General features: G+C 42.9%; 1 protein-coding gene and 1 long non-coding RNA gene across 2 annotated transcripts in view; both read left to right on the forward strand.

The window, feature by feature from the left end:
- The window catches only part of LOC115398786 (transmembrane protein 132C), a 309,021-nt gene that overhangs the window by 4,081 nt on the left and 277,265 nt on the right, over positions 1-27,675 (forward strand). The window lies entirely within an intron of this gene.
- Positions 3,058-26,674, forward strand: LOC115398788 (uncharacterized). The gene is made up of 3 exons (XR_003932599.1): positions 3,058-3,069; positions 10,405-10,411; positions 26,526-26,674. It is a non-coding gene; the product is annotated as an uncharacterized LOC115398788 (long non-coding RNA).

The raw sequence follows: 27,675 nt of genomic DNA on the forward strand, positions 1-27,675 counted from the left end.
GAGGAAAAGGGTTCATCTTCAGCTCACTTGTCCAACGTTTTCTGTTTTCTTCGGGTTTGTTGTGTGTTTTTTTTTTTTTTTTTTTTTGAGTGGGTTTCGTATTTGTTGGGATCCATCGGCGACGGTCCAGAGACACTCTTCCAATTTGAAGTCTCTCCTTCTTTGGAGTTTCTGCTCGAAAAAAACTCTTTTTACTGAGTCTATTCCCCCCTCTGATTGCCGTGAGGCTGGTCGGACTGCGTCTGGGAGGGGGGCCCACTTCGTCCCAGCCCCGGCCCTCACAGGGGACTGTTTTCTGGGCTCGGCTCGCAAGTTATTTGGCCAGCTTTAGAGGCAGTAGTGCGTCTCCGGGGTGGTAGATTTGAGGTGATTAAAACATTTTAGTGGGTTTTTTTGCATGGTAATTACCAGCGGGTGTCTGCTTAGTTGTGCTCTGTGTGCACTTGGTGTTTTTCTGTGTAAGATGTAGGTTAAAAACTGATGATTCTGTTGGAGGCTTATACCAAACAACTCTGTTAAGATCTTAAATAATAAATAAGGAATCTTTATGTCATGATCAGCTGAGAGTCATCAGTCACGTTGAAGCTCTCCTGATGTTCGACCCTGGGCGACACTCTGAAGGAGGAGACCTGACATTTAAAATCTCTGTGAAATCTGAGCAACGAGGTGGTTTAGTGGTTCCCAACATGAGGGTCAAGACCCCGTGGGAGGGCACCAGAGATCACAGAAGAGGCCCAAGGTTTGTCCTGCCCTCAGGGTGTCAAACCCAGAAGACATTTTCTGTTGTGTAAAACAGAACCAATAAAACTGCTCTTTGATTTCTATCAGAGTTTAGCTTCACTGGAATATTGGCAGTATCAGGGATTCTTTGGAAAATACCACTGGTGTAGTGGTTTGCACCGTCGCCTCACACTGAGAGGACCCAGGTTTGAAATAAGAAGGGTGGTTTCATGTTCTTCCTGCACCTACCTGGTTCTCTCCAGGTGTGCTATCTTCTTACACCATATGAAGACATGTTTGACTTGTCCAAGGTGCACTTTGACCTTTACCCAATATCAGCCGTGATTGGCTTCTGCTACTTGTGATTTCGATCCTGAAAAGATGGAAAAGATGATAAATGGGTGGATTTTGATGAAATCTCATCTGTTTGACCACCGGTGTTCCAAATCAAAGCACATGGGTCATCATGATTTATGTTTTTGAAATGGTAAAATGGTAAACGGACGACACTTATATGGTGCTTTTACACTGCATTGAAAGAGCCCAAAGCGCTTTACACTGCATTATCACATTCACCCATTCACACACATTCAGTGTTCCTGTTTTGACTTCAGAAGATGAAGGAAGAAGAAAAAAAAACCTCACTGTTTTAGTTGTAGCTGCAAGGACAGCCATGCGACAGGGATTGTACTTCAAGTGTCAAAACCTAAAAAAACACTCTACACTGTTGTGTGTGTGTGTGTGTGTGTGTGTGTGTGTGTGTGTGTGTGTGTGCGCGCGCACCTGTGTGCTCGAGTGCATACTGTACTGGACCGTTAACCTGTAGCAGAATGTCAGCACTATGCTCCATTACTCATGCAGTACAGAGCATTAATAATTACTGATGGCAAATCACTGACACACACACACACACACACACACACACACACACACACACACACACGGGCGTGCGCACTGTCCTCCTATAAGCTGCTCTCCCTCTCTTTGCCTGCTTTCTTTGTCTCTTTGTTGGCTTCATTCACTGACTGAGTCATTCAGCCGTGCACACACGTGTCAATCTCACACACACACACACACACACACACACACACACACACACACACACACACACACACACACACAGCCCATTCAAACACACCAGCACACAGAGGCTGTTTATTCTCAGGAAAATACAGAACAGAAAGGATTATAAGGTAGAAAAAAAAATTGCACGCAGGATAATATGAAGATGTCAAAAATGTGAACTTTTAGCATTCGATCGTGAATGGAAGAAGAGACGCTGTAAAAGCTAAATGCAATATTGTAAAAAAAAAAAAAAAAAATTAAAGATTACACCCCCTTAGTGTGGGATTTAGTTTTTTCCTCCTTCCTCGCAGTCACATGGCCTTTTTGTCATGGTGACGGTGAGAGAGCTGAGCCGAGCCCAGAAAGAAAAACACAGACAGTGGAGAAGGTCACAGAGGCTCCAACAAACACAAGTGGATGCTTTGGAGAAAGTCTCCACTCCCTGCTTCTAGTGTGTGTGTGTGTGTGTGTGTGTGTGTGTGTGTGTATGTGTGAGTTTAAAGTGACAACACGTTTCATGCATTTCTAAGAATGTTTTGCATGTACTGTGAGATATTGCGATGCAGGTGCAAAGCCTTTCAGTATTGGAAAACTGTCGCATCAATCAAATTTTGTTAGCGTAGTGTGTTACGCGCTGGGAATTTCAACATGAATCCTATAAAACAACTGGAGCATGGCAGAAGTTGATATGAATAAACAGTCATATACACTGTGGTGCGCTTCAGTGCGGAACACGTGCAGATATGTCTTTGTGAATGTCTGCAGTTGTTGAATAGGACTTCTAAAAGTTGGAAACACAGACTGTGTGTGTGAAGTTTTACATCACTTTAATGAAATAGTTTTGTTGTTGGGCTGTCAGGAGCGTCTGTTATTTTCACGTTTGATCAAGAGTAAAATAGGTTTTGCAGATTGACAGTTTTAAGGGTTTCCGTGTGAAAAAGAAGACAATAATAAAATAATAATTAGCAAGTCTGTCTGATGTCCTACACCGACTCACATTTTCTTCTTTTGAATATGATGTATTTACCTTTTGTTTGGTTTTACTTCCATCGACAGCATAACCTGGACTCACAGTTTTTGTTAGATTTTGTTTTATACAGGAAAAACGCTGTAAATGGTGTAGTGAGCATGCCAAGCCACTAGTGGATGCTGTTTGTTTTTGAAGTGAAACCACACATGGGTGCAGAGAACAGTACTACAATACAGTGAAGTTGGATTACTGACTCAAATTTTGTCTGTTCCTACAGAGTTGGAACATTTTCAAAAAGTTCCACCTTGCGAGATGTTGTCAAAAAGTTGTTTTCAGCAGCTCTGAGCACCGTCGCTAAAGGGACACCTAAAGCAAAGCAAGATTTTTTTCTTTGTTTTTTTTTATTGGAAGACATTGGAGCCCAATACTGCGTTGAACTGTAGATATTGTTTATGTTGGACCAGTGGTTTGCAGTGACGCCTCGCAACAACCTGATCAATGTTCAAGTCTAGACTGAGGCTTGAAAATGGTAAGAATCCACATTTTCCTTGGTCTTTTTGAAGCTTCATCCCACTATCTGGGAGTTTAATTACAGGCTGTTTATCTTCCATGTTAGTTATGTTGAGCAGTCCAACAGGAAGTTCCCTTCTCTGAGCCAGTCTTGGCTCCCTCGCAGTACAGCATCCACTTGGCCGCTGTGTTTACAGAAGATGGATGAATATTGTCGTTTCTGCATCTTACATGAAAATGTGTTCCTCCTGCCCTCAGGGGAAAGAGCTGGTTTGACACTGGATGCTTGTAAAAGGAGGAAAAGCGAGCGTTTTGGCCAGTTTGATGGCCGAGGCTCAGGTGGCGGAGCGGGCCGTCCTCCAGTCCGTGATTGACGGTTCATTCCCCGGCTCCGCCTGTCCATGTATGGAGGTGTCCTTGGACCAGATACCGAACGCCGAGTAGTTCCCAGTGATGAGCAAGGGCAAGCTTTCATGAATGAGTGAACGTTGACCCTAAAATCTGTGAAACATCGTAAGTGAAGGTGGTTTTCCATTTCTAGTTAATGATAGTTCAGACACTTGGAGACAGGTTGATAATTCCAAGACATATTCAAAAAGTGACTTCTGCCATAGTGAAGGTTGTTTAGGTGGCACAGCTTCCAGGTCTGGGCCTTTGGGTGGAGTTTACAAGTTCTCCCTGTGCTTGTGTGGCTTTTTTCCACAAATAAAGACATCCTGAATTTTTGCTAAGATCCTTGAATAAAGTGGATACAGAGTTGAATGAATGAGACTATTGTAACTTGAATAGAGTGCTGCTGCTGCTGCTGTTGATGATAATAACTGACAAAGACGTGCGATTTGTAACTTACGATGAGTTTTTTTGCATTTTTTTCAGGTAAGTAGGATTTTACAACCCACCTTTGATGTGTTTCCACCAGATGAAGACAGATGAACACTGTCATAACTCCTCAAAGGTACATTGAAAAGAAACCTGCTTACCTGAAAAGGCGGAAGCTGAATACTGAGATCTGTTGTTCTTAAAATTCAATTAATGAATAAAATTTTTTTTTTCATGTGGTTGTTTTCAGGTACGTTCAGTTTTATGTGCTTATCGAGTCTGAAAAAGAACTAAATTGCTTGCTCGAATATGTTTAAAAAAAAAGCTGATTTTTTTTCCCCTATACTTTGGGGAAAAAAAGAGAAATGATTGTTTGAGGGGAAAAAAAACAGTACAATGAATAATTCAGCTATAATAGTAGCAGGCTTTTCATCTTCTTTAATGAATATGACATGAGAAAACATCACACAGAGATAATAGTATCAAAAGTATTAAAGATAAACAGCCTTCCACAGTTTCCACATTCCGTTTTTCACATGATTGTGTATAAATGACAAGAATCCCAAATACTGATACTCAGATTTGGGGCTAAACCGCTGCGATGCGGCGCAGCACTGTCACTCAGAGGATGGAGGACACAGCAGACAGAGAGATTTTTATCTCCCCCTGAGAGTGTGTTCATCCTCTGTGTCACTTCCTTCTGTGTCACTAAATCTCGGGGAGAAGGATAGTGATCGCCACGGGGGGTGGACACGCTCAAAATGACGCGCACACACGCTTTAAAGCACCGTCTCCCCACCCCCAGATGTTCACGTGACAGATGTGACAGCAGTGTGTTATTAGCAAGCCAGCGTCTCGTCCAGTGCTCACAATATTGGGGAAGGAGTCAAAAATGATGTTGGTGCATCTACGATATGAGGTGAATGACTCATTTCTGATTTAGGCTCTTTTTTCATGATGATATGGAAATTACTATATAACACTTTCGTTCTCTTACAAAAAATTGCTTACTGAATTAAGTGTCCTGCATATAGTATAACCACAAAATGTATTATTCATTGACTTTAAATAAGATGTGTTGATTTGACTTTACAATTTGGACTTAGTGTGTATTATGGTCATTTCCTGGATAAAGTATTGAAGGAACAAAATGTCATTCAGAATTATTGTCACTTGTCACATGGTTCCCAATCTGGGGTCTGAGCCCCCTCAGGGGGGCATCAGATGTCACAGTGAAGAAACTGAAGATTTGCAAAGCTTAAATTTGCATGTAGTATAAAAAAGTATTTATACATTTTTCAGAATGTAGAGCAATCCCACAAAACTGAGTCAGTTATGGGCGTCCCTATAATCCTTTGGACTTCAGACATGGGGTCATTCCTAGTAACACCAGGGCTGCACAGTATATCACAAGCCTATCATCATATAAGAAGAAGAGTCAGTATGCATAACAGGAATTTTTCATACAAAAAAGTCTCAAATTAGTCTAAAAGCCTCAGTGATGAGGCTGGTGTCAAATTACGATGGAAAGAAGATTCTTTTACCCAAAGAAACAGAAGTAAAGTTATGTGTTCTTTCTGCAAACTGTGTGAACTGTAGCTGAAGCTGTATGGTTTCTGATCTTATCCTTTAGTAAGTGTTGGCAGCACGATGGGTCAGCGTGTAGCACTGACACCTGACAGTGTGAAACATTCACATATTGCTGGAGTTAGCATGTTCTCCATATGCCTGCATTCGTTTTCTCCATCCTTCTTCCACAATTTAAGGTTGAGGCCTCCACCCCTCCTCAACCCAGACTGCAGCAGGCTAGACACGGAATATGTCATTTAACAAGTAACGAGTTTCCTCTGATACCTGTAATTTATTTAACGAGCACATTTTATCCTCAACGCGTCCAGATTATTACCCTGTAAGACCTCTATAGTATCAGACGCCCTGCAGGTCAATGTCTTAGCCAACTCATTCAACTCTGCTCTTTACCTTTTCCAGCCCTTACAAGTCCGCAGCACCGCGGGAATAATGAGGAATCAGTTGTAGGAATGAATGTTTGATTTGGCAGAGAGAATGAAGCAGTGAGTGGTGTGAGACAATGAGACGGATGAAAGGCAGAATTGGGCTCATAATGAACCAGAAGGGGCTTCAAACCTGCTTAAATTTAATCAGAAACTTGAGTGCCTCTCTGTTTGATAACTTTGCGAGACTCTCGGGGATTTGTAGACTTCCAGACAGCAGACATTTTATTAAGTGTGGCCAATCTGGCCACTCCAGGAAAAATTAGATTTGGGTGCGGTGTGTGCTTGAGATGAAGGAGGTTGAGTGATGTGTCAAGGTTTATACTTGTCAAATGGATGGAGATCAAATGTAGCCCAGTATTTCCACATGTCGGTGTCTCAGCAGTGGTTTGAATAAATGGGTTCATTCTTTAAGAAGTGCTTGCTGGGTCCTGGACTTGCCTCTAAAATCCACTTTGATCACATATTTACCTCATCCGATCAGGTCGGTCAGCGGTCACTAACTTCTGCTGCTTCTCACACACACACACACACACACACACACACACACACACACACACACACACACACTTCTTCACCATGTAGCAGTGAGAACAGCTTCTGGACTCATTTCTCATTTTTATCTGTGGAAGTGTTCTCGAGGTGATTGAGCAACATTAAATAGCTTTACAATTACTAGCTTACAACATATAACACTTGTAACATACCGAGATTATGTTTGTGTTATCAACTGTCAACTATCAACAAGGAGTGAATTCAAAAGATTTTTTATAACAATTTGTAATGTCAGCCAGACCTGCTCTTACACAGATGAACAATTTTCTCTTCCCAAACACAATAGTTATTTATTTATTTTGTTTATTTGCAACTTACTGATATATTTCAATTGGTTTATGAGTGCTTAGGACCCAAATCCCAGTAATGGCAGGAAGGGAATCAGGTAAAACTATTTAACTCTGCCACTTGTTGTGGAAACCCGGCTAAAAATTGAGCATCTGAATGGAAAATCCATTAATAATCCCCTAAATATGGTTCTTCTCCAAACTGCTCTATCTATTGGTTTAGACCCGGTGATGCCAGACTGTGTCCCTCTCTGTGGTCAACCACCAGCTTTTCATTTTGGTAACATTTTAAACATTTTTAGGTGAAAAACAAACCGTTTGAAGCCTTTGAGGCTCAGTTTATGATTGGATGAAAGTAAAGGTCAGTTCATTTGAGGATTGTTAGGAGGCCTGCTTTGTACTTTCTGTTAGAACTTCAGATCTATACAATCAACCCTTGATTTGTTTCTCCCTTTCTAAACGTAAACAGCAAAGGGTTTCTGCTCCTAATAGGTTCTGTAAGCACTTGCTGAAAGTCAACTGATTAGTCTGCAAACGGTCTAACTTCATCTGCACGTGCGTCTCCCCCGTGTGTGTGTGTGTGTGTGTGTGTGTGTGTGTGTGTGTGTGTGTGTGTGTGTGTGTGTGTGTGTGTGTGTGTGTGTGTGTGTGTGTGTGTGTGTGTGTGTGTGTGTGTGTGTGTGTGTGTGTGTGTGTGTGTGTGTGTGTTAATGTGTACTTTGTGACCATGAGACGGCGGGTTTCAAAGGCCTGTCGAGAGGTTTAAGGGTCCCGTTAACGAGCAAGTCATTTTACTTCCGATTAGTATGAATAGCCGAACTAATTTTTGCACGTGTGTGTGCCTTTGTGGTGACACACACATATATGTGTGTGTTTGTGTGTGTGTGAGTGAGTGTGTGCGCGCTCCTCGGAGTGGAGGCTCGGGGTTTAAGGTTGAGCCAATCAGTTGCACATTTCCCCCCGCATTAGCCTCGCTCGGCTGATTAGCTTCACACGCTCTGCTTGAGAGTGTTTGGCGCGTGTACGTGTGTGTGTGTGTTTGTGCGGGTGTGTGGCAAGGAAACCAGCTGATCATTATCACCATGACACAATGGCTCAGAGGAAAGTAACAATGGATTAACATTAGCTTTCATTTTTCCCATTGAATTCTGATTGAATGTAATTTGTTGTCATTTACCATAATGTGTGTGGAGTGAAAGATTTTCACTGCTTGATTATGCTCATTATGAAATATAGTTTTCTTCATAAATTACTTCAAACACTAACTGAAATAAGATATTGGGAACATTTACTTATGTGTTTGCAATCAGGGGCACTGTGGTGTAGTGGTTTGACAAATCGAAACACATCAAAAACACAAGGGTTTGATTCCAGACTGGAGTCTTTCACTGTAATTCATTTGAGCCGAGTTCAGCTCTCCTGCAAAAATGCTGGTTTATTCTCTGTAAAAGTGTTAATTCAATGGGACGAGAGAAAGCCAGACCAGTGAGGCTGAATATTTTGAGCCGTTCCTCCCCCCTGATTCAGGTGAAGGTGTCCTGCCTGTTTGTCAGGCTGTTCATTCTTTGCATTCCTCTCTCGTAGCCACACCTGACTGACTCCCCATTTGTCTCCCCCTCATCGCGGCGCTGATATTTAGCCGCCAGCTCGCCGCCTGCCTCAAGTCTTTTGATGGCTAATAGTTTATTTATGTTCTTTCTTCACAACATTATTTTTCTGACAAACATCAGAGGAGCAATAACGGGGGTTTAATGGGCCAAAACTTATACCAATACAAGAGGACGAGACAAATTTGTCTGCCTCCCCCTCTCTCCCACTTCTCTGCTTTCTCCTTCTTCTCCTTTGTGGCAACATTTTTGTTCATTTAGTCATCCCTGAACAGTCGTCAATCACTCCAGTACTTTCTCCTTCTCTGCTTTTCCTACGAGTTCTGTATCTTTTTCTTTTTTTTTTTTTGGTGGAATTTTCTTCCTCGTCTGCCGTCATTCAGAGCACCTCACTCCTCTCTTTTCATTCCTCGTCTCTAGTCGATATTTTCTCACGTCACCCCCTCCACCCCCACCCCTCCCCTCCGACCCTTATCTCTCTCTCTCTCTCTCCGAGCAGCTCTTAACCAGTCCTTTGAGAGTGTGTGAGCCGCTCGGCCTAAATGATTTTCTATTACCGCCGCCTGTTAACAGTGCTCCATTTGATCAAGCTAATGAAATTGAAAACTTTCATCTGAGCCAAATTGATTTCAAACCTGAAGTCGCATGCGGACGTAAAGAAACCAAAAAAAAAAAAAAAAAAGGAGGGAGCGAAAAGAAAGCGAAGGCATTATGCTGGTGGAGCGCGACACTCACTTTGGACGCACGCAGAAATCAATTAGGCTGTGTGGTGTTGCTCTTGTCCTTGGGAGGGCGAGGGAGCAAAATGCCATGTATTCAGAGACGTATCGGTGGGTTTTACAGCAGACAAAGCTGCGGTTCCCCACCGGTTTCCATCTCGAAAGCCCAGGTTTGACTGCAAAAACAGGCTGCAGACTTTTTCTCTCGTTTTCATTGAGCTACGCCCGAAAGCAGGAGCATTTTTGATGATCGTAGACACGCCCAGATGTTTTACTTTAACTCAGTTTGGGGCGGCCTTTTTTCCTGCCCTGAGTGCTTCAACACACTCGTCTTGTCACACACTCTTGGGGTTTCCTGAGTGTGTGCCTGATCAACCTCCACTTACTTCTGTATATATTCGCGGTGCCGTTCTCTCCTGGTTGGTAATCTCAAACACACAGATCGCGGTTAACGAACGCCTGGACCCTGTCTGTGATGTTTCTGATCCCCCTCCAGGTCTCAGCATCGCAGGGTAACACAGCTTTGAAGATCTTCAGCTCGGTCTCAAGGCCAAAGTTTCTGGATCTTCTTGAGCAAAAGAAAAAACAAATCGAGCTTTACCATTTGTTGCCTGCACAGCTTTTTCAGAGGCATCGTCAGTAGAAATGAGTAAAGGAAGGTACATCTTGTGGCTGGTGTTGTTGATTCTCATAAGCTTAAGACTGACTTAATTTACTTTAATCCTATGAAGTATGATTGAACAGGCAGTTTTCAACATCTCTGGAATCACATTTGGACAAAAAAGCCAAAGTTATCAAGCTCTAAACTCTCTTCCTCTCTTTTGCCCTTCCCATATATTAATTTAAGAAGCCCTCTCATCATAGCGCTGAGACCACTAACAACCCTGCTTTGGATTTAAAGTGGGGAGATTCGTTAAGTGCGCCGGAGCCACAGACACCAATTACGCCCGTGGAGCCATTTAGGTTGTCATGCTTAATTATGGACCAAGTTGGACCAAGTCCATTACAGTGTAGGATACTCTGTGTTTTAGCGCTTCGCTGTGAAGTAATTAGTGAGCTTTCAGTTTATTGCAGGGTGCCAGGAGTGAAACCCTTAAAGAGACCATATTCCTTCAGAAATAAGTTTTCTTGTTAATTTAGGTGGCAGGTCTGTTTTTTTTTTTTTTTTTAATGAACATGGGGCCATGTTGTTTTTTTTAATTAATACCTTTGATCACAGTCTTCACACCAATTTAAATATTTTTATACTGTTTTCTCAACAGTTTCTCCATGAAGCTTCACAGTAAACGTTCCTTTGCTTTTTGGGCTAAAGACTAATAAACTCTCATCTGACTGACTTCACTCAACCAATGGGTTTCTACAAACTTTAGTCCACACAAAAAAAATTGTATTTTTTATGAAATTTTGTCGATTGAACGTGTTTATTGTTCAGACAACATTCATATTTCACTGGGATTTGGCTGAATACAACTGAAAAAAATGTTGGATAGTAGTTTTAGAAGTAGCGTTTTGACTAAAGAAGGAGGTACCTTTTTGTGGACATCATATGAGTATGAGCATAGTTGCCAAATATTTTGTTAAATTTGAAGAAAACATGAATAATTCAGTGTTTACAATCAAGTGAAAACAGACACGGATGACCATGCAACAGGAATGAAATGTAAGAATACTAAAAGTAAAAAAAATGTGACTTTTGAGATTGAAATGTGTGGTAAAATAATGTGTAGTTTGTTTAACTTGTTAACAGCATTAGAAGCTCTCAAAGGAGATTTTCATATTCACTTCATCTTTCATCATTTGCAGTATTTTGTAGCTTTTGCCGTCAAGAGATATGGACTGTCAATAAATTAAAGTGCTCTACCTTTAATCGTAAAATATGTAAACATTTGTGCATTCAGCAGATAGGACTGAGAAATGGGATCTTTCACCATGTTCATTTTTTAATGAGCTACAAACAGTGAAAAGTGTTTGACTTTTGGTGTGGTGATTGCATGTTTTCCTTGTGTTCGCGGGTCTCTTTCTGCTAGCGTTATGTCGGAGCGGCGGTTCATCCAGGATGTTCTCTGCCCTTTGTCTAATGTTCGCAGTGATTTTGTGCATAATGATGTGAAAATACTTGCCGAGACGAAGACTCCCCTGAAGTTTGGCTGAATCAGTGAAAAGTGGTTTCCCTCAGCAGTTTGTTTGTAAGACACGTCTCTGTGCAGTTTGAAAACACACAGTTTTGACTTCTTTGTTTGTCTCCAGTCAGAGTAAGCAAATAGAAAATAAATGTTTCATTAATTCCCTTTCCCCCGTTAAATCGCATGAATGAATGATTCATTTTTCTCTCAGTGTTTTCGGCGCTTTGCAGCCTCGTTATTTGTCCCAACAGAACTTAGCTCATAAATTAAAATACAACTGTTACCTTGATAGTGTGAGTTCAGTTTCGTGACAAAAGAATAAAGCAAGTAATGAGACAATCCATTGTTTACAGAAATACCTCTTTTCCAGCTGTCAGGTTTTCACCACTCTGAGGTGACCGACGCCCCCATGAGCTACACAACTCAAAATTGTTGTTTCAGAATGAAAACATTGATCAGTTTGTGATGATGATTTGCCCACCGGTTTGACTGGGTTTAGGTGTGTTTGTCTGGCTTCCATGCTAGTCATTAATTCGATGGATGACCGGCAGAGTGGGACCATGCTGCCTTGAGGCGAGAACCCCGAGAGATGGCATTCCAGTCGGCCTGAAACGGTCTTTGTTGAATGACCGTCCACCACAATTTCATATTTTTTTTTACTCACCAACGGACTAATGATGGATTCCTTATGATGTGAAAACCAAGTCATAAGAAATACACAAGAATTTGAACACACTTTACCAATGAGCCAGATCAATTACATGTGTAAGTGTGAGCAGGATGAGCTTAATACCTTTGTGTCTGTCTGTACGTTCTTTGTTGGTGTTTGCGTGTCGCTGAACACAGAGCGCCGGGCTCGCGGCTGCTGCGAACTCTCACTGACATCAGCTACAGTTCAAGAGAGAGAGCAAGAGGAAACGGTTAAGACCAGAGCGAGGCAGAGGGAGACATTAAAAGGCCAGACCAGGCCACGATCTGGGCACTGTGGAAGAGAGAGGGAGAGAGAGAGGGAGAGATGAAAAGAGGATGAAAAAAGTAGCTCTGTGAAATGAGAGTTTAGGGCAGTGTCAAGAAAAAAAAGAGAGTGAAGGGAGAGTGAGGCTGGAATGAGATGAGAGGCAAAAAGAGAAATGGTGGAAGGGGAAGAAGAAAAAGAGAGGTAATGAATGAACTGCAGGAAAAGAGAAGAAAAAAGGCTAAATTCGAGATGAGAGAAAAGAGAAGATGAACAGATTTTGAAAACAAAGGATGGACGGCTGCTTGGTGGAGGAAGCCGCCAGGGTGCGAGGGATTTAACATTTCGCTCTGTTGTTGCTCTCAGCCCCAGGGCCAGCATTACAGCCGAGATTTCCACTATTTACAAAGCTCCCAGCGGCGCCGCCGCTGCATCTACATAATGTTTAACATGCCGGACTCGGCTGCGCTCGAGCCCGTCAAAGGGACGCGCTGTAAGGATTTTGGGCATCCGTCCCTGAGGCCTACTGAGGGGCCGAGATGCTGTAGTGGCAAAACATAGTCATTAATTCATATGCCGGTTAAGAAGAGAGTCACACTAAAACCTTTTGTTGCATCGCTTTTAAAACTGTCATCTGCCTTTTCTGTTAAAACACCCACCTGCCTTTTACCGCAGCCTTTCTTCCTGCGACTCCCCCTTCAACTTGGAGAATTAAGTGCATATTACAGTCGCCGTGAGTCACACAACATACTAACAAAATGTTTGCGTGGAGGTAAAAAGAACAGTGAGATTCAGTGCTGCTGCTGCACAGAATTGACTGTGGAGAGCACGAGGCTGTCTGTGAAATTTGGCGTCAGGCTGTGCTTAAGAAATGAAGAACTGAAGCAGCATCTGTTGTAGATCAGAGTGACAGGCTGGCGATTACAGACACTGACTCACTCACAGAGACGATACAACACAAATCTCAACCTGATCCTGCCTCGTATTGTGTCGAATTCTCAGTGATGCGAAAAAAAAGGTGATACATTAAATATACTGTCAACGCACATTTCGTTGATACATTTAATGTGAGATTTTAATCATGTAGTCTTTCATAAATAACATAACGGGTTGATTTTTAATGACTCACATTGTTACATAGATCAACTAAACGACTGAATATCTTTTCACGTAACAATCTGCGTTGCTTCCATCATACGTAGCTGTGACACACACTACAAATCACTTTTGTCATTTCTGATATGAAGCCTGTTAATGAACAATCCTTCATTACACCAAGCTGGAAAAAAAAAAATTCAAGCAGAATTGTCTTTATGTATATTGAATTAGCCTGGTAGCAGTTTCATGGCTGACAAGCTGAGCTAACGACTTGCTAGCTCAGGTTTGCACTATGAAGATACAATGTTGGGAATTTTCCTAACCCTAATGCTCCTCACACTGTCCGTGGGGCGTCCCCGCGGCTCCGTGTCCAGCCCTCATGAAAAGCTGCCCCGATTTTCCGAGGCACTCCTCTGGAATCACACTTGAACTGTCTGCAGGCGTTATGCTAAATAAATACGTACCGTGTGTCTAATTATATTAGGTGCAGCATAAAGCTGGCCTACATGCAGCGATACTGGAAACACTCCAGTGTATAATGACCTTGGAGAGGGCGTGCATGTTTTGCCATTGTTTGCTCTTCTAAACATGCTACGCCTTATATGAATTCCTCTGTCTGGTGTGCGTTGCAGTGACTAAAAGGAAAATCTTCAATGCATTGACTGGCTCTCTTGTCTCCGGAGTACCGGGAGAGTGTGTGTTTGCTCGGCGAATCCCCGCGTGTCTGTGCACGTCTTCTTTAAGCCAACACCGCTGTGTGCTTAGCGGGAGTCTTCCGGGGACTTCCGGGCACCACTATTTGTAAGAGAAGGGGGAGGAAGCAGCGATTAGCTGCCCGTTAACAAACCTCTTTAACGAAGCTCCCGCTAATGAAACCCGAGGGCAGCTCTGGGACGGCCGCGGCGTGCCGCCGTAATTAGACTGGCAAATAAGAGCTCGTTATGCAAACAAGTCGCAGTTAATCTGCATATCTTTACCTGAGACGCTCGCGTTACACTGACAAATGTTTACCCCAAGGCAGCGCGGGGGGAGACGGAGCAGGAGGGGGAGGTGGGGTTGGGGCGACGGAAGGGTGAGCAACAGGGACTTCAACAAAGGGTTGAATTCTCCGCTTAGAAAGCGATGGGAAGCCTTTCACAAGAGCAGTGGATGAAAAGTGAAGGCAGGAAGTCAGAAGACAAAAAAAAAAATAAAAAAATAAAGTGCTTTATTGCTTCTCTATAAATTTGAGCCAGTTTTGTAAAGGGATTTCCTCTGATGATCAGTGTGTGCGTTTACGTCCGACAACTACAAAATCGTTTCTGGTTGATTGCTTGCCCAGTTTCCCGGGGGAGCGCTTGTGCTGTTCCGGTAAACGATAAATGGCAGAACAATTTAAGGGTCTCATATTGCACACTTTCACAGTTTTACCTGTAGTCTTTATACCTATAAGAACATGTTTTTTCAAGTTTGAAGTGCCAGAAGACATCACAATATAATTTTACATCTCCAGTTTTCTGATCCTGTCTGGAAAAATGTTGTTTTGAGGCTCATAATAAGGAATCGTATATCTCCCTGCTGACGTCACTCAAAAGTGCTTCATTTTTCTGTCTTCTTGTTGGAAATTTTCAATTCACTCTAATATAGCATCATTATGCTGTAGTTATCTCAGCATGAAGACCCCAGAAAAGCTTTTTCTTGGCCTTTCTGTTAAAAGATTGCATTTTTTGCTTGTACGTGCATTGGCTTTTTCTTGTTACTCCGGTTTGTTTGATCCTAAGACATAATCTTCACTTTTCCATTGGTGTGGCTCCCCACTGAGCAAAAAGTGGCCCAGAACCCGTCTGTAAGGTGTTGTCTCCACACATCCAGAAGATGTCCTCAGGGGAGCCAGAAAGTTTTCTATACGTCTTTCTTGAATGTTGTCCGGATGTCTCGTCGAGACGTAACGATGTCTTATCAGGACGTTGTCTTGATGCAATTATTTGACATCCTGAAGACATCTGCAAAGCAGTCAGAATAAGCTGATAACTTTTTAAATTAATTTAGTATGATTCTAAAAAGCAATATGAGGGTATTGCAGAATAAAGACAATCTCTTGTTTATTACTCAATAGCAGTCAAAGATACCAGATTGTTTCATGATTCCCTCAAAAGTGAAATGAGGATTTTTTTTTATTTGCACTTAGTGCAACACTGTGGAGGGACGCATGTTTTACGCTGCAAAGCAAAGGAAAAAGTCCTCATTGAGACATTGTGGACTGTGACAAATGCCCCTTATTGAAATCCCATGTTTAACACAGCATGGTGTTTTCTAAGTCACTGTTAGAGCTCATATGTAAACACTGCAATTTAAAAAAATCTGCAAACTACTTGTGCAATACCTCAAGAATGATATTGTGAAACTACTCATTTGCTTGAAATGTATCTTGCTGTCCAATATACAGAGAAGTTCTGATTATCTCACTGAAAACTTGCTGTCATATACTGGGAGTGATCAGATATTTTGACCCGAAATGCAGCAAATCTACTCGTTAAGGTTGAGGACTTTAGCACTGAGGAAACCTCCTTTTTCGACCACATGGAACCTTTGACCTAAATTTATTCAGAAATGTTGCAGAGACTGCACATATTGCAGCACTGTCATTTATGAGCTTGGACCGAAACTTAGTAAGTTCAGACTCCATCCCGTCCTGTGCCAGGATGACCTATGGTGTGCCGTGAAGCGTGCAAGACTTGTCGTGATTGGTTCTTGGCCGAAGTGCGCATTGTCCTGGCAACGGTCTCTGGGGTTGATGGGTTTGACCTCCGTGTGGCGGCGGGGTTCCTGATGGATCGCTGGCGACGGCCAACACACACCGTGCAGTCTGCTGTGGATACTGATCCTGTATATAATGTTCGGTGAGCGTTGCCATCTGCTCGTGTGCAGGAACGTCTCATAATTTTGATTTATCCGCGCGTCTCGGGTTGTGGAGCTAATTGCAAAGTCCGTGGACATTCGGCCCATTCTGGTGGGTCGAAGACTGAAACGCTCTCATTAGATGGTTTGATAGGTATGTACATGTGTCCCTGAGTGTGTTGTTGCCCGTGTGTGTTTGGCTCATTAGTGCAGTGGTTTGGAGGTGATTAGTTATCGTCATGTTGTCCGGCCTGCTGGGCTGTGGCGGTCAGCTGCCATCTTTATTCCTCTCTCTCGCTCTCATTCTTTCTCTTTCACACACGCATATTTGTGCCACAATGCTTGTTAGTCTCTCTCATTGAAAAATTTTCATCTCAAGCTCCTTACCTTTTTAGCTTTAGTCTCTGACTAACTTAAATTAACCTTAACCGCGGAAACTGCCCTATTCAAGCCATCTTTGACTAACAAGACTTGGTTAACAAGGCTGCTCAACTCCCAGGTTTTGGACCCTGTGAAGTAAATAAAACACAAACTTATTTTCCTAAATTTATATGAATTTCAGGGTCATTACATTGAGACCTAGGCCCTGCTTTGAAGTGAAAACAGGAAGCTGTTGTTGGAGTCACTGAAAATGCTACATTTTATTAATGGTTCCTAAAGTGGAAATTTCCAAAAAACAGTGTATTTTCACTTCAAACGACACTGATCATAAGTGTATAAAACGCACTCTGACCCTTAGGCTGAATCCCATTTCACCCCTTAGCCCTTCCCCTTGGCCCTACCCCTCGTTTTGCGCGTTCACGTGGAGGGGTAGGAGTGTCCCAATTGTCATTATGACGGAGGGGTAGGGCCAAGAAAGAGGGCCAGTCACCCCTCCAAAAGGAGATTCTCGAGAGGCACACTCCAAACGGAGGGGTATCGGCCGATGGCGAGGGGCGCTTGTTCTTTCAGCCTAGATCATGCCTGGCGGGCGGGGTTAATTCACTTCCGCATTGACTGGAGTGATCGTTTCCACACCCGCGCATTCCAGGCGCATTCCAAACACAACAGATAGACGATTATTTTCAATAAACTGGTTTCTTCAACACGGCCCGCCTGGAATGCGCGGGTGGGAAACGAGCGCCCCCGCCAATGCGGAAGTGAACTAACCCCACGGTCCAGGCGAACAAAACAAGTGCCCCTCGCCACCATCGCCACTGGATGACAGATTTCTCAGAAAGCCTTCCAAGATCGGCAAGATGGCGGCGTCCGCAACGAAAGACGTTCATAAATGTCAGTATTTTGTCAATTAATAAAGTTTTAAAATGTAAGAAAAACATTCTTCTTCGGCAGATAATTGTCGCATCTGCCTACGTCATCGGCAGCGGCGACTACTGATGACGTACGCGATTGTCGGAGGGGTGTCCCAATTCGGAGGGGTTGACTTTCTCCCCTACCCCTTAGCACTCCGTTTCATAGGCGGAGGGCTAAGGGGAAGGGCCAAGGGGAAGGGCTAAGGGGTGAAATGGGATTCAGCCTTAGTCTGGCCTTAATCTGACTAAACTTCACCTCACCGAGCCACAATCTTCGCTTTCATGAAATACGTGTTTTGTGCATTGCTGCCGTTGTGCTGTAGGTTACCTCTCAGTCTTGAAACCATCTCATGTCAAGAGAAGTACACACACACACACACACACACACACACACACACACACACACACACACACACACACACAGCCCCTCTCTCTCTCTCTCTCTCTCTCTCTCCTACCCATGACTTTGTCCCTGTGACCTTGGGCGAGCGTTGCCAGTGGCTGCTGCTGAGATCTCTGCGTAGGGGGTTGGAGGGCGGATGGAGAAAGGCTTGGCCAGGGATCACACAACTTTCATCCCTCTATCCATCCGCTCGCACCGCTGATGAATGAGAGAAAAGTTTTTTTTCCCCCCTCTGTTGACAGATGGCTGCAGAGTTTTTTCGGGGGGACTCATGAGGAGTTCATTTATAATGAAGCTTCTCTTTGGATTCCGGCCCCCATCAACCACATCATTCATGCCCAAATTGTGCGTAAATGCAGTTTTCAAACAGTGACTGTGACTGATCATGTACAAAGCGTTGGTAGGAATTCCAATTTTTACCGCGTGCGCACTGAACTGCCACTGCGCTCCGGCCCGACCCGCCAAAATAATTGAAGAGTTCATATAAAATCTGGTAACATCATCAACATTCAAAGAGCTCTGAGATTTGTGAGGTGAAGAGCAATAACCCAGCCAAAATGACATCAAACAGTGTAATTGTTATAATAAATTAGATTAGATACATCATTGATCCCATTAGGATTCTTTTCTTTGCATTTAACCCACATTTTTCACAGTTAGCCACAGTGGGCAGTATTGGAGTGGGGAGCTGCTGGGGTTCAAGATTTTTGCCCAGAGACGCTGTTGGCAATTCAGTTGAAATCATCAGTGCAATTCTATTTCTATAGTGCCAAATAGATCGGCTGGTAGGGCAAAACACTCGGATAAAAAGCTTCTCGCTTTCAATTTAAACCACCTCCTGTGTCTTTACATGCAGTTTGAAACTTTTCAATCAGCCGTAATGTGTCTTGAGTCAAATACAACCAATTCAGTGGGGAAAAAAACGTATATATTTTTAAATAACTGATATAAATAACTATTTTTTTTCTTTTTCTTGTAATTTATTGGAGAAAAAAATTAAAAGAACACAAACATGCTGACTAGTAAAACCCCTGTGGACTCCACTTTCACAATGACACATGCTGTGCACTTTGAAAATCACTGGTTTGCTAGATAAAAGAACATTAACTACAGCAGCTTTAATACAGGGAGTTCAATTACGATTGTTAGTCAAACTTTATCCACCACTTTATTAAAAAAATATATAAAACTTGATTTGGACAAATTTGGGCACCTTCATACACACCACCAAGAGTGGAGATAATCCTTGTACATTGCTTTTAACTGGGGCTGCTACACATACTGCTGATTTATCATGCATGCTTTCATGCACTGCGTTCATGCTGTGCAGGTCAGCATATTTGGTCAATCAGATCGAGCCCTACTGCAAAAGCACAAAAGCAGAGAAATCAATTTCTAGACCAAACACACCAAAGTCATCAGACTGCTCAGCTTCTGAATCACTACTGGTGAAACTGATGTAAAGTAAATGAGACCACTGATTAATCACATAAAAAAGAGAGAGCACTAGTGTCTAACTAATGGCAAAGCTCAAAGACATTGACGTCAAATATTTAAGCCCATTTTTTGAATCATAAGTCGAATTGCAACAAGATTCCCCATCACATAAATTAGTCTCAAAACTAAAAAAAATAAAGTTGTCAAGTTATTATCTATTCAAGAAGTAGTAATGCTTATTGACCCCATTTAATTTTTAGCTGTAAAGGCTGCTGTGTACAACTGCATCTCCAACATGCATAGGGCATTGTGGAGCGTCTCCGCTGTAATTCACTTTTGGAAATTATTCGAGATTGTATTTGTGTCAAAGTGGTTTAAAACTCCACAGCAGGAGGATTGGTCATGAAACTGCATGAAGCTTGTTGGGAGTATTATTATTTCAGTCATATTCAGCACATCTGGCGCAAAGCTTGGCAGTGACTGTGAATTGTCACTCCGGCCAGCTACAAGCTAGCTTCCTGCACGGTGTCATCCATATTATTGGAGGTGTACAAAGTGTGAAAACCAGATTTGGCGGTGTGTGCTGTTCACTCTTGGACAACACTTCTCCAGTGATGACCAATCACACAACCTGTTAGAAAGAGTAAATAAAAGGATTTGTGGATCCTTTTGCATTTGGAGTATAAATTGGATTTCCAGCTGCTCTTGTTTCAGTAGAAATGTTTTAATATCTCGTAATGTCCAAAGCACGCACGTAATGCCAGGACGCCGCCTGCTGATGGCTCCATAGATGTTGGTTATTCGTGTGCTATATTTAACATGGTGACAGTTTACTGATGTAAATATGTGATGCGCCACAAATACAGCCTCAGACTGCTAATGCTGTCCGGGTGTCTGCCAGTATCGCCCTCACAGCTGCCGCCTGCCATTTTGAGGAACAGCTGACATTTGCCTTCTCTCTCCATCAGATACATTACCGGGCACGGGCCTCTGACATTTTTGACTGTGTGTGTGTATGTGTGTGTGTGTGATGAGTTACATGGGCATGCCCCACTGACATTTTATTGGATGCTAATGGTATTCATCGCTGTGGCAGCTGGAGGGGAGGCGGGCACGTTTGTCTGTGTGTAAATGGCGCCTGTCGCTCACCTGTAGGTGCGTGTGTGTGTTAAGAAGGGGGGAGGGTTACAGCTGCACGCAGGTAATGCTAGATGGAGTCACCATTTATGTGCAAGCTCATATGTGTTCATGTGGTCTGTGTGTGTGTGTGTGTGTGTGTGTGTGTCTGTGTGTGTCTGTGTGTGTCTGTGTGTGTCTGTGTGTGTCTGTGTGTGTCTGTGTGTGTGTGTCTGGAGGACAGGCAGATAAAGGCACCTGCCTTTTTCTGATAAGGACTCCCACCTCCACCTCTCTATCACTCCACTGTTCTGCCGCCCTTCTCTCCATCCCGCTCGCAGTTCCTCTCTATCTGTGACTGTAGTGACTCCTCTGTCTCCCTCCCCTCTAATTGTGCGCCTCTCACCATCAATTTCACAAGCCTACTTTTGAAAATTCTTACCACCCAAACAGGATCGGCCCCTTTGAAGTCTCGTGGGTCTTTATGTGTAATTTACTCAAAAATTGTCCTGTTATTTATTTTTGGTGTTTTTTACTGATTTAGATTGTCATCACTGACAAAAATCAGTTGTTGCAGGACACCTGAACAGTATTTACTGAGATTAACCCTCATCCATCGACTCAGGAAGAACATGCACATTCAACACAAAAATACCAGATTTTAACCAATATTTTTGCTTCTGTGAGGCGAGCGTTCCAACCACTAGATCCCCGCCGAACCCTGAACATTTATCAAAAATCAGAAACAGGAGAAGTTCAGCCAACCTCAAACTGGGGCTTCTTGTTACGCCACAGTCCAGTCGAAAAACTTGTCTGGTTTTACATCAGTCTTAAACGCAGGCTGGTGGACGAACACAGCAATTAAGTTTTTATATAAAACTTAATCAGGAAACATTAAAAGCAGCAGCTGGTCATTGTAGGTAAGCAAACCAACATCTGCTGAATAATCATTTGGTCAGCTTCAGTCTCAACAACCTAAAAAGAATTAAAGGTGCTGTAGGCAGGATTCGGCATCTCCGTCATCTTGCGATGTGAAACCCAGCACAGCCAATCCTGTCTTGTTTTCTCTGACATCACGCCCTTACGCAAGTTAAGCCCCTCCCACAAGAACGTGCGACGGACACCCCTCGACCAATCACGGTTAGAGCCTCATGGGCTCTTCTGATTGGTCAAAGATACCTGGAGCTGTCGAGATTCCTTTTCAGCTCAGAACAGAGACAGATGGGAACGCTGCGCCCTCGCGGTAGTGCAATTATGCTACACTCCTAAAGGATTATCAATGGATACTCTAACATTTAATCCAAAGAAAACACAGAAAAATTAGCATTGAATAGTAAAATCCTGCCTACAGCACCTTTAATGTTTTTGGCCCAAAAAGCCAAGAAATGACAACCATTGTGAGGATATTTGGAAACATTTTTATAATGAACAGAGAAATTAAATAGAAAATTGGAGTTCCTTTGACCTTTTACCTGATAGAAACCTTACGTTCTAATGTGAGTGTTGACAGTAAATCAGAAGAGCTGTTCACAGCCGTGGCTTATTTTTAACACATTTAAAGCATCGGCTGTAGAAAAATGTGAAGTACCTCGCCATCTGTTTTTTTTTTCTTCTGTTAAAGGACGGAAAATAGCTTTAATTACCGTATTGTCACACTTTTGTGATCTCCACAAGGGAGAGCGTTCCTCCTCTCAGAGGTCAGGACCCACTGTAGGAACAGCTTATAAGGATGCGGTGGGAGATCTCAGGGAAGCGGGTGGGTTTGAACCGTGGTTCCCCCCTGCATCTTACAAAAGGTCTGCCTGTCCGCCCTTCCATCCTGTTCTAATGACTCTAAATCTGACATATATACGGAAAGAGCGGGTGAGGATTAGCCTGTAAGTGGTTCTCAGCAGGAGACCGGAGCGAGCCTGCGGGTCCGCTCACATCCTCCCTCCATCCCTCCATACATCCCTCCTTCTCTCACCACCTCAGACTTTCTCCTTTCTTACTTTAAAGTAGAGAGGGGCTGTGTGTCAGGATGTCTACATATTTTAAAAAATGTCACTCGTTCAATAGACTGGTTTTCTTCGAGGATCCCTCAACATGTAGCTCTCTCTCTCTCTCTCTGACTCCTTTACCTCTGATCAGTCTGAACTTTCATTCTAGAAGAATCTCTCACAGTGACTTTTTTCTTCTGCATTTCTCCCATCGTCTGATCGATTGTGTTCGCATCAGTTTTTTTCCTCTTTCTGACCTCATTTACAGCATTTCATTCTTTCTTTTTCATTGTTTACATCCCTCTGTCTGTCTCCCAGCTGGCTGTTTAAGAGCTGTTTGCCATCTTGATGTTCCTATGAGAGGCAATTAAAGCCTGAATCACAGACTGCAGAAAGGTGTGTGTGTCTGTGTGTGTGTCTGTGTGTGTGTCTGTGTGTGTGTCTGTGTGTGTGACTGTGTGTGTGTGTGTGTGTGTGTGTCTGTGTCTGTGTCTGTGTCTTTTCTACCTGGGCTTCGACCTACCTTGTGGAGATAAATACTGGCCACATTTTTCGGTTTTATAATCCAGGGTGCACACTGCTGCCTTCACACCCTGGGATTGACTCGATAAAGTGGGATAAGATGGACAAAAGGATGGAAAATGTGTCTTTTCAGGCTTTAAATGAAGTAAAGGTTAATGTTGTGATGGCTGGGTTAACATCAGAGGTAAAGGAGAGCACCTGTCACATCTTAACCAGTCTTTCATTATCCCTATTTGTTTGGTTGGCTCACTTCAGCACTCGGCAAACTCAAGCAGGTTTGTCTGTGGAAATGCTCACTCGCCTCAGCTGATAATAAATCTTAACGATTGGCAGGAGGTAAATTGTTTTATATAAGAAGCTGTTACACATCCTGTCAAACAGGTACTTTGGATCTTCAGGCCGCCACCAGAGTATACTTACATCTGAATCCATTGGAATTCATGGAATTTATTAAATTTTTTTGATCAGTTCACACAAGGAGGTGCATCTACTATGAATACAATCACTGTGTAATTGAGGGGTATGAAACAAAAGGCTTGTGGACCAAAACTGGTCCATCAGAGGCTCTGGTGTAGTTTTCTGGGGGATCTTTTGTCATTTTTCAATTCCCATAAGTAGTTCTGTTTTATTTACTGTAGATCACATTGCATTCTTAAGACTTGCAGAAGTGTAACTCAGACCTGAGCTGAGAGATCACTGTGAAGTGACATGAGCATCAACTGTGAGGGTGAAGTTTTGAAGGCTGCAGAAGTCATGCGAGCATTTCACTTTATTTTGCACCTGCAGCAATTTTCCAAAGGCTGCATCTTAAATTGCATTACTTTTTCCTTTGAATATGATCATTATTTTCAGGTTGTTGGATTTAAAACATACTGAATTAAATGTAGAAATTTTAGTTGATGTAATTTTATCTATTTGTGTGTGAAGAAAATAAATTGTCATCATCATTTGAAGATTGTGATTCTTTTTTGTGCTGTGTGAAGGTAAAAATTAGTCAATCAGGCCCTGAGTAAGCAAACTGTTCAGTAAGTCAAGAAAAATGTTGTGAAGTGCAAAAGTGTTTGGTGGTCCCACAAACCAAAACTGTGAATCTGAAGCCGTTGCGTTGCTGCTTCGTTGTCCTCCAGGCTAAAGAGAGCGACCGGCCAGCTTTTTATCAGTACACAGGTCAAGGGCCAGCGTCTGTGGCGATACGAGGCATGAGTGCACGTGACACGAGTGACTTTGCACATCTGTGATGGCCCCATTAACGCTGAACAATATTTACAGGTTAAGGGGCAACATATGCTGCCATCCAGATGAGGTATTTTTGGACCTCATTACTCACAGATAACAGCGTAGCTTCACAGGAACCGTGGACTCAAAACAAATCAGACTTTATACACAATGTCAGTTTTTATTGGCTTCTTTTTTTTTTCCTTTTTTTTTTACTGAATCTGGAGTGTCAAATATAAGACCTGTGGAAAAAGTTGCGTATGCTCCATACACGCAGAGATGGAGTGTTTTGAAGAAACCCCAAATTGGGTTTTGTTTTCAAAAAGTTCCATTTTCAGTCACTCCGAGCACTGTTGTAGTGTAAACAGGCATCAAAAAGCCAACGGAAGTTTGTTTTCACTTGAAAACACTGCTGTATAAACGGGACCTCGTTGTACTTTTTCACACAGCATCTCAACTTCTTTGTGACTTCACTTTCAGCAGTGTTTTCTTTACTGGCTCTGTTGAGCCAAAACAGCCTCTTTTTAACACATTAATTCCACCTGACCATAAGCAACAGCTGTATTATTTGCACATTAGGAAATTTACTGCGATGCACTAACAGGGTAAGCAGGACAAGTTGTGGCACCTCTGGCGGAGTGACTCCAATAACTCAGCTATAGTTAGATGAATTGGCTCCGGGCTGCACTTAAGGAAAAAACAACGCCGGCTCCATCCATTTCCCATGTATTGCTGCCATTTATTCTATTTTTTTTCCCTCCCTCTCTGTATGTCTGGCTGTTTCTATTCATCTCTGCTTCTTTGTCTTTATTTCTGTGTATCTCCACATCTCAGTTGCTCTCCTCATCTCCCACTTGTTTTCTTGTGTTCTCACTTGCTTGTCTTTCTGTCATTAGTTCCATTTCAGCCACACCCACAGCGCCGCTCTTCTCATCCATCACTCCGCGGCACTGGTTTTTCTCCCCGAGTGTGTGAGAGGGAGAGAGAGAAAGAGAGAGAGAGAGAATGAAAATGACTTGGAGGGAAGACAGAGCCAGACTGTTTTTTTTTTGTTGTTGTTGTCTGTTTGATGGGCGTTCTATGTTTACTTTGGTATGCAGCGAGGAAGACCAAAAAAAAAAAAAAAACCCACAAAAAACAGGAGACAGCCATGTGAAGCTGAAGGCCGCCCAATGGGCTCCAAATGTAAAATTAATTTCACCTCTACATTATTTACTACAAGTCAACACAAGTTAAACACAAGCTAACAAGGTAATTAATGACTGCTTTGTGCCTCGCTTCAGCTTCCATCCTTTATTCATCAGGCACCGGTTGAAATACAGATGTTCACACCTGGGAGTTGCCCAGCACAGCCCAGCGTTCACCACAGGAGCCACTGAGGGGTTAATAACTTTTCTGAAGGATTTTGTTTCTGGTGATTGTTCGGGGAGTGTTCCTAAGTCATTTCTGCCCTTTAAGTTGCTTCAAATTTCAAATGAAATGAATCTGGACACGGGCTCACCCTCGTGAAGAATTTGACATCTGTTTCCCCCCATCTGACAAAGGCTTTTTTAAACCTGTAATTTGAGATGCATAAGTTAAAATACAGAGGAAAACACTATGAAAGCTCTTCAAATACCCCTTGAATTGATACTACCAAATAGTTCTTTACTTTCACCAAGGTGACAATATTCATTTTAGCTCACAAAGCTACAAATTGCTAACTTAGGCCATGTTTATATGTTTCAGGTGAAGACGTCATTTTTGTGTTTTAGTTTCAGAAACGTTTCTCATTTACACAGCAGCGTTTTGAAAGCAATGTCCATTTACACAGAAAACAATGTAGTTTTCATTATTTTAGCGATGAGACCACATACACATTCATGTATTCATGAATTGACATTGTTTCAAAGAAAGAAATATGGACAATGATATCAAAAGTATCATGTAATTTTTAATAGAATGACCAAAAACACATGTGTACATGTGATTCTGCCAAGTATCCACAGTGATTTGTGATTTTTGCCAAGGCATTATTGTACTGTGGTATTAACCAACAATGCAGAGCCCGGCGCTCAGTGTTTTCCTTCAACATGAGACACAGCGAGGCACAAAAACATCAACACAATGCAGAGAGCAGAGACCACACATGGCAGCGACCCAGGGAGCACAGGGAGAGCCTGGTTTACACCTGCAGGAATCAACAGTCTGCTTAAAGACAAAAAAAAAAGAAAAAAGCTAAGAAAGAGAAGGAATTGAATCCAGCGAAATGTTCAAGTTTTAAAGATGCACAATGAAAACAGTGGCAACTGTCAGCTGCAATTTGTCTTGAGCCCCACGTTTGAAACGGTGTGGAATCGATAGCAATTGGCATGCATAGAGCGAGGGTAGAGAGAAAGAGTTGCGGGAGGAGAGGGAGGCGAGAAAGGAGAGGGAAGAATATTTGTGCTTGAATAAAGCTTCAGAGAAAGGCTGGAGTTGAGAGTCAGAGATCACAGGTTCCTGTTAATTTTTGGCATTGTTTAGAGGATTAAATCGTCTTCCTGTCTGCTGACCGTGCAACGCCATGACCGGAGAGTGAAGGAAGAGAGGAGAGAGAGAGACTATAGGTGGAAGACTGTGGAAGCAGAAGACTGGCTTTGAATGGAGGGAGAGAATTGAAAGTCTAATTTGCCTCGGAGTTGAACTTTCAGCAGATAGATCCCCTCTCGTTCCGACCCACATGCCCCATCGTTTACTCTCCAGCGACTGGCCTCGTGCATTTTCAGTATTCAGTGTCAGAATTTTGTATGTCATCTTTGCATTCATTGTAATTGCTAATGCGGTAACACACTGGGCCAGTAGCATATATCCCCGAGGTCTACACACATACACACACACACACACACACACACACACACACACACACACACACACACACACACACACACACACACACACACCCTGTGTTTCAGGAATGCAGAGTAACACAAAAGCCCTCGGGCGATGTGCGAATTAGGTTAAAATTAAATACACTTGGTATAATACTGGAGGGTATTTTAAGAGGCAAGAGGGAAAATATATGTATGTTTGAGCGATCTGTGATAATAACCCGTGGCTGTGCAGTCATGACTCTGACAGCAAACTTCTCAGGAATAGATAGGACTCGACTGAGCCCACATTAATTAACAAGGTGTGAACAGATGGGAGCAGTGACAGGAAAATTAACGGGGGGTTTCCTGATGGCCGTCAGACTCCGTCAGCAGGGGCCCCGTCCAGCAGTGCCGGTGTGCACGCTCCTGCTCTCCCCTGAGGCCTCGGATTTGAACCTCGGGTGTCGGCCCTGACGGGCCCCAGTGCCCGACGGTGGAAATCAGAGTTTCTTCACCGGTCCGGCTTCAGGATAATGACGAGCCGCGATCCAAATCAGAAGATG

This window comes from Salarias fasciatus, chromosome 12 (genome assembly GCF_902148845.1).
Source record: "Salarias fasciatus chromosome 12, fSalaFa1.1, whole genome shotgun sequence".
Lineage (NCBI taxonomy): Eukaryota > Metazoa > Chordata > Actinopteri > Blenniiformes > Blenniidae > Salarias > Salarias fasciatus.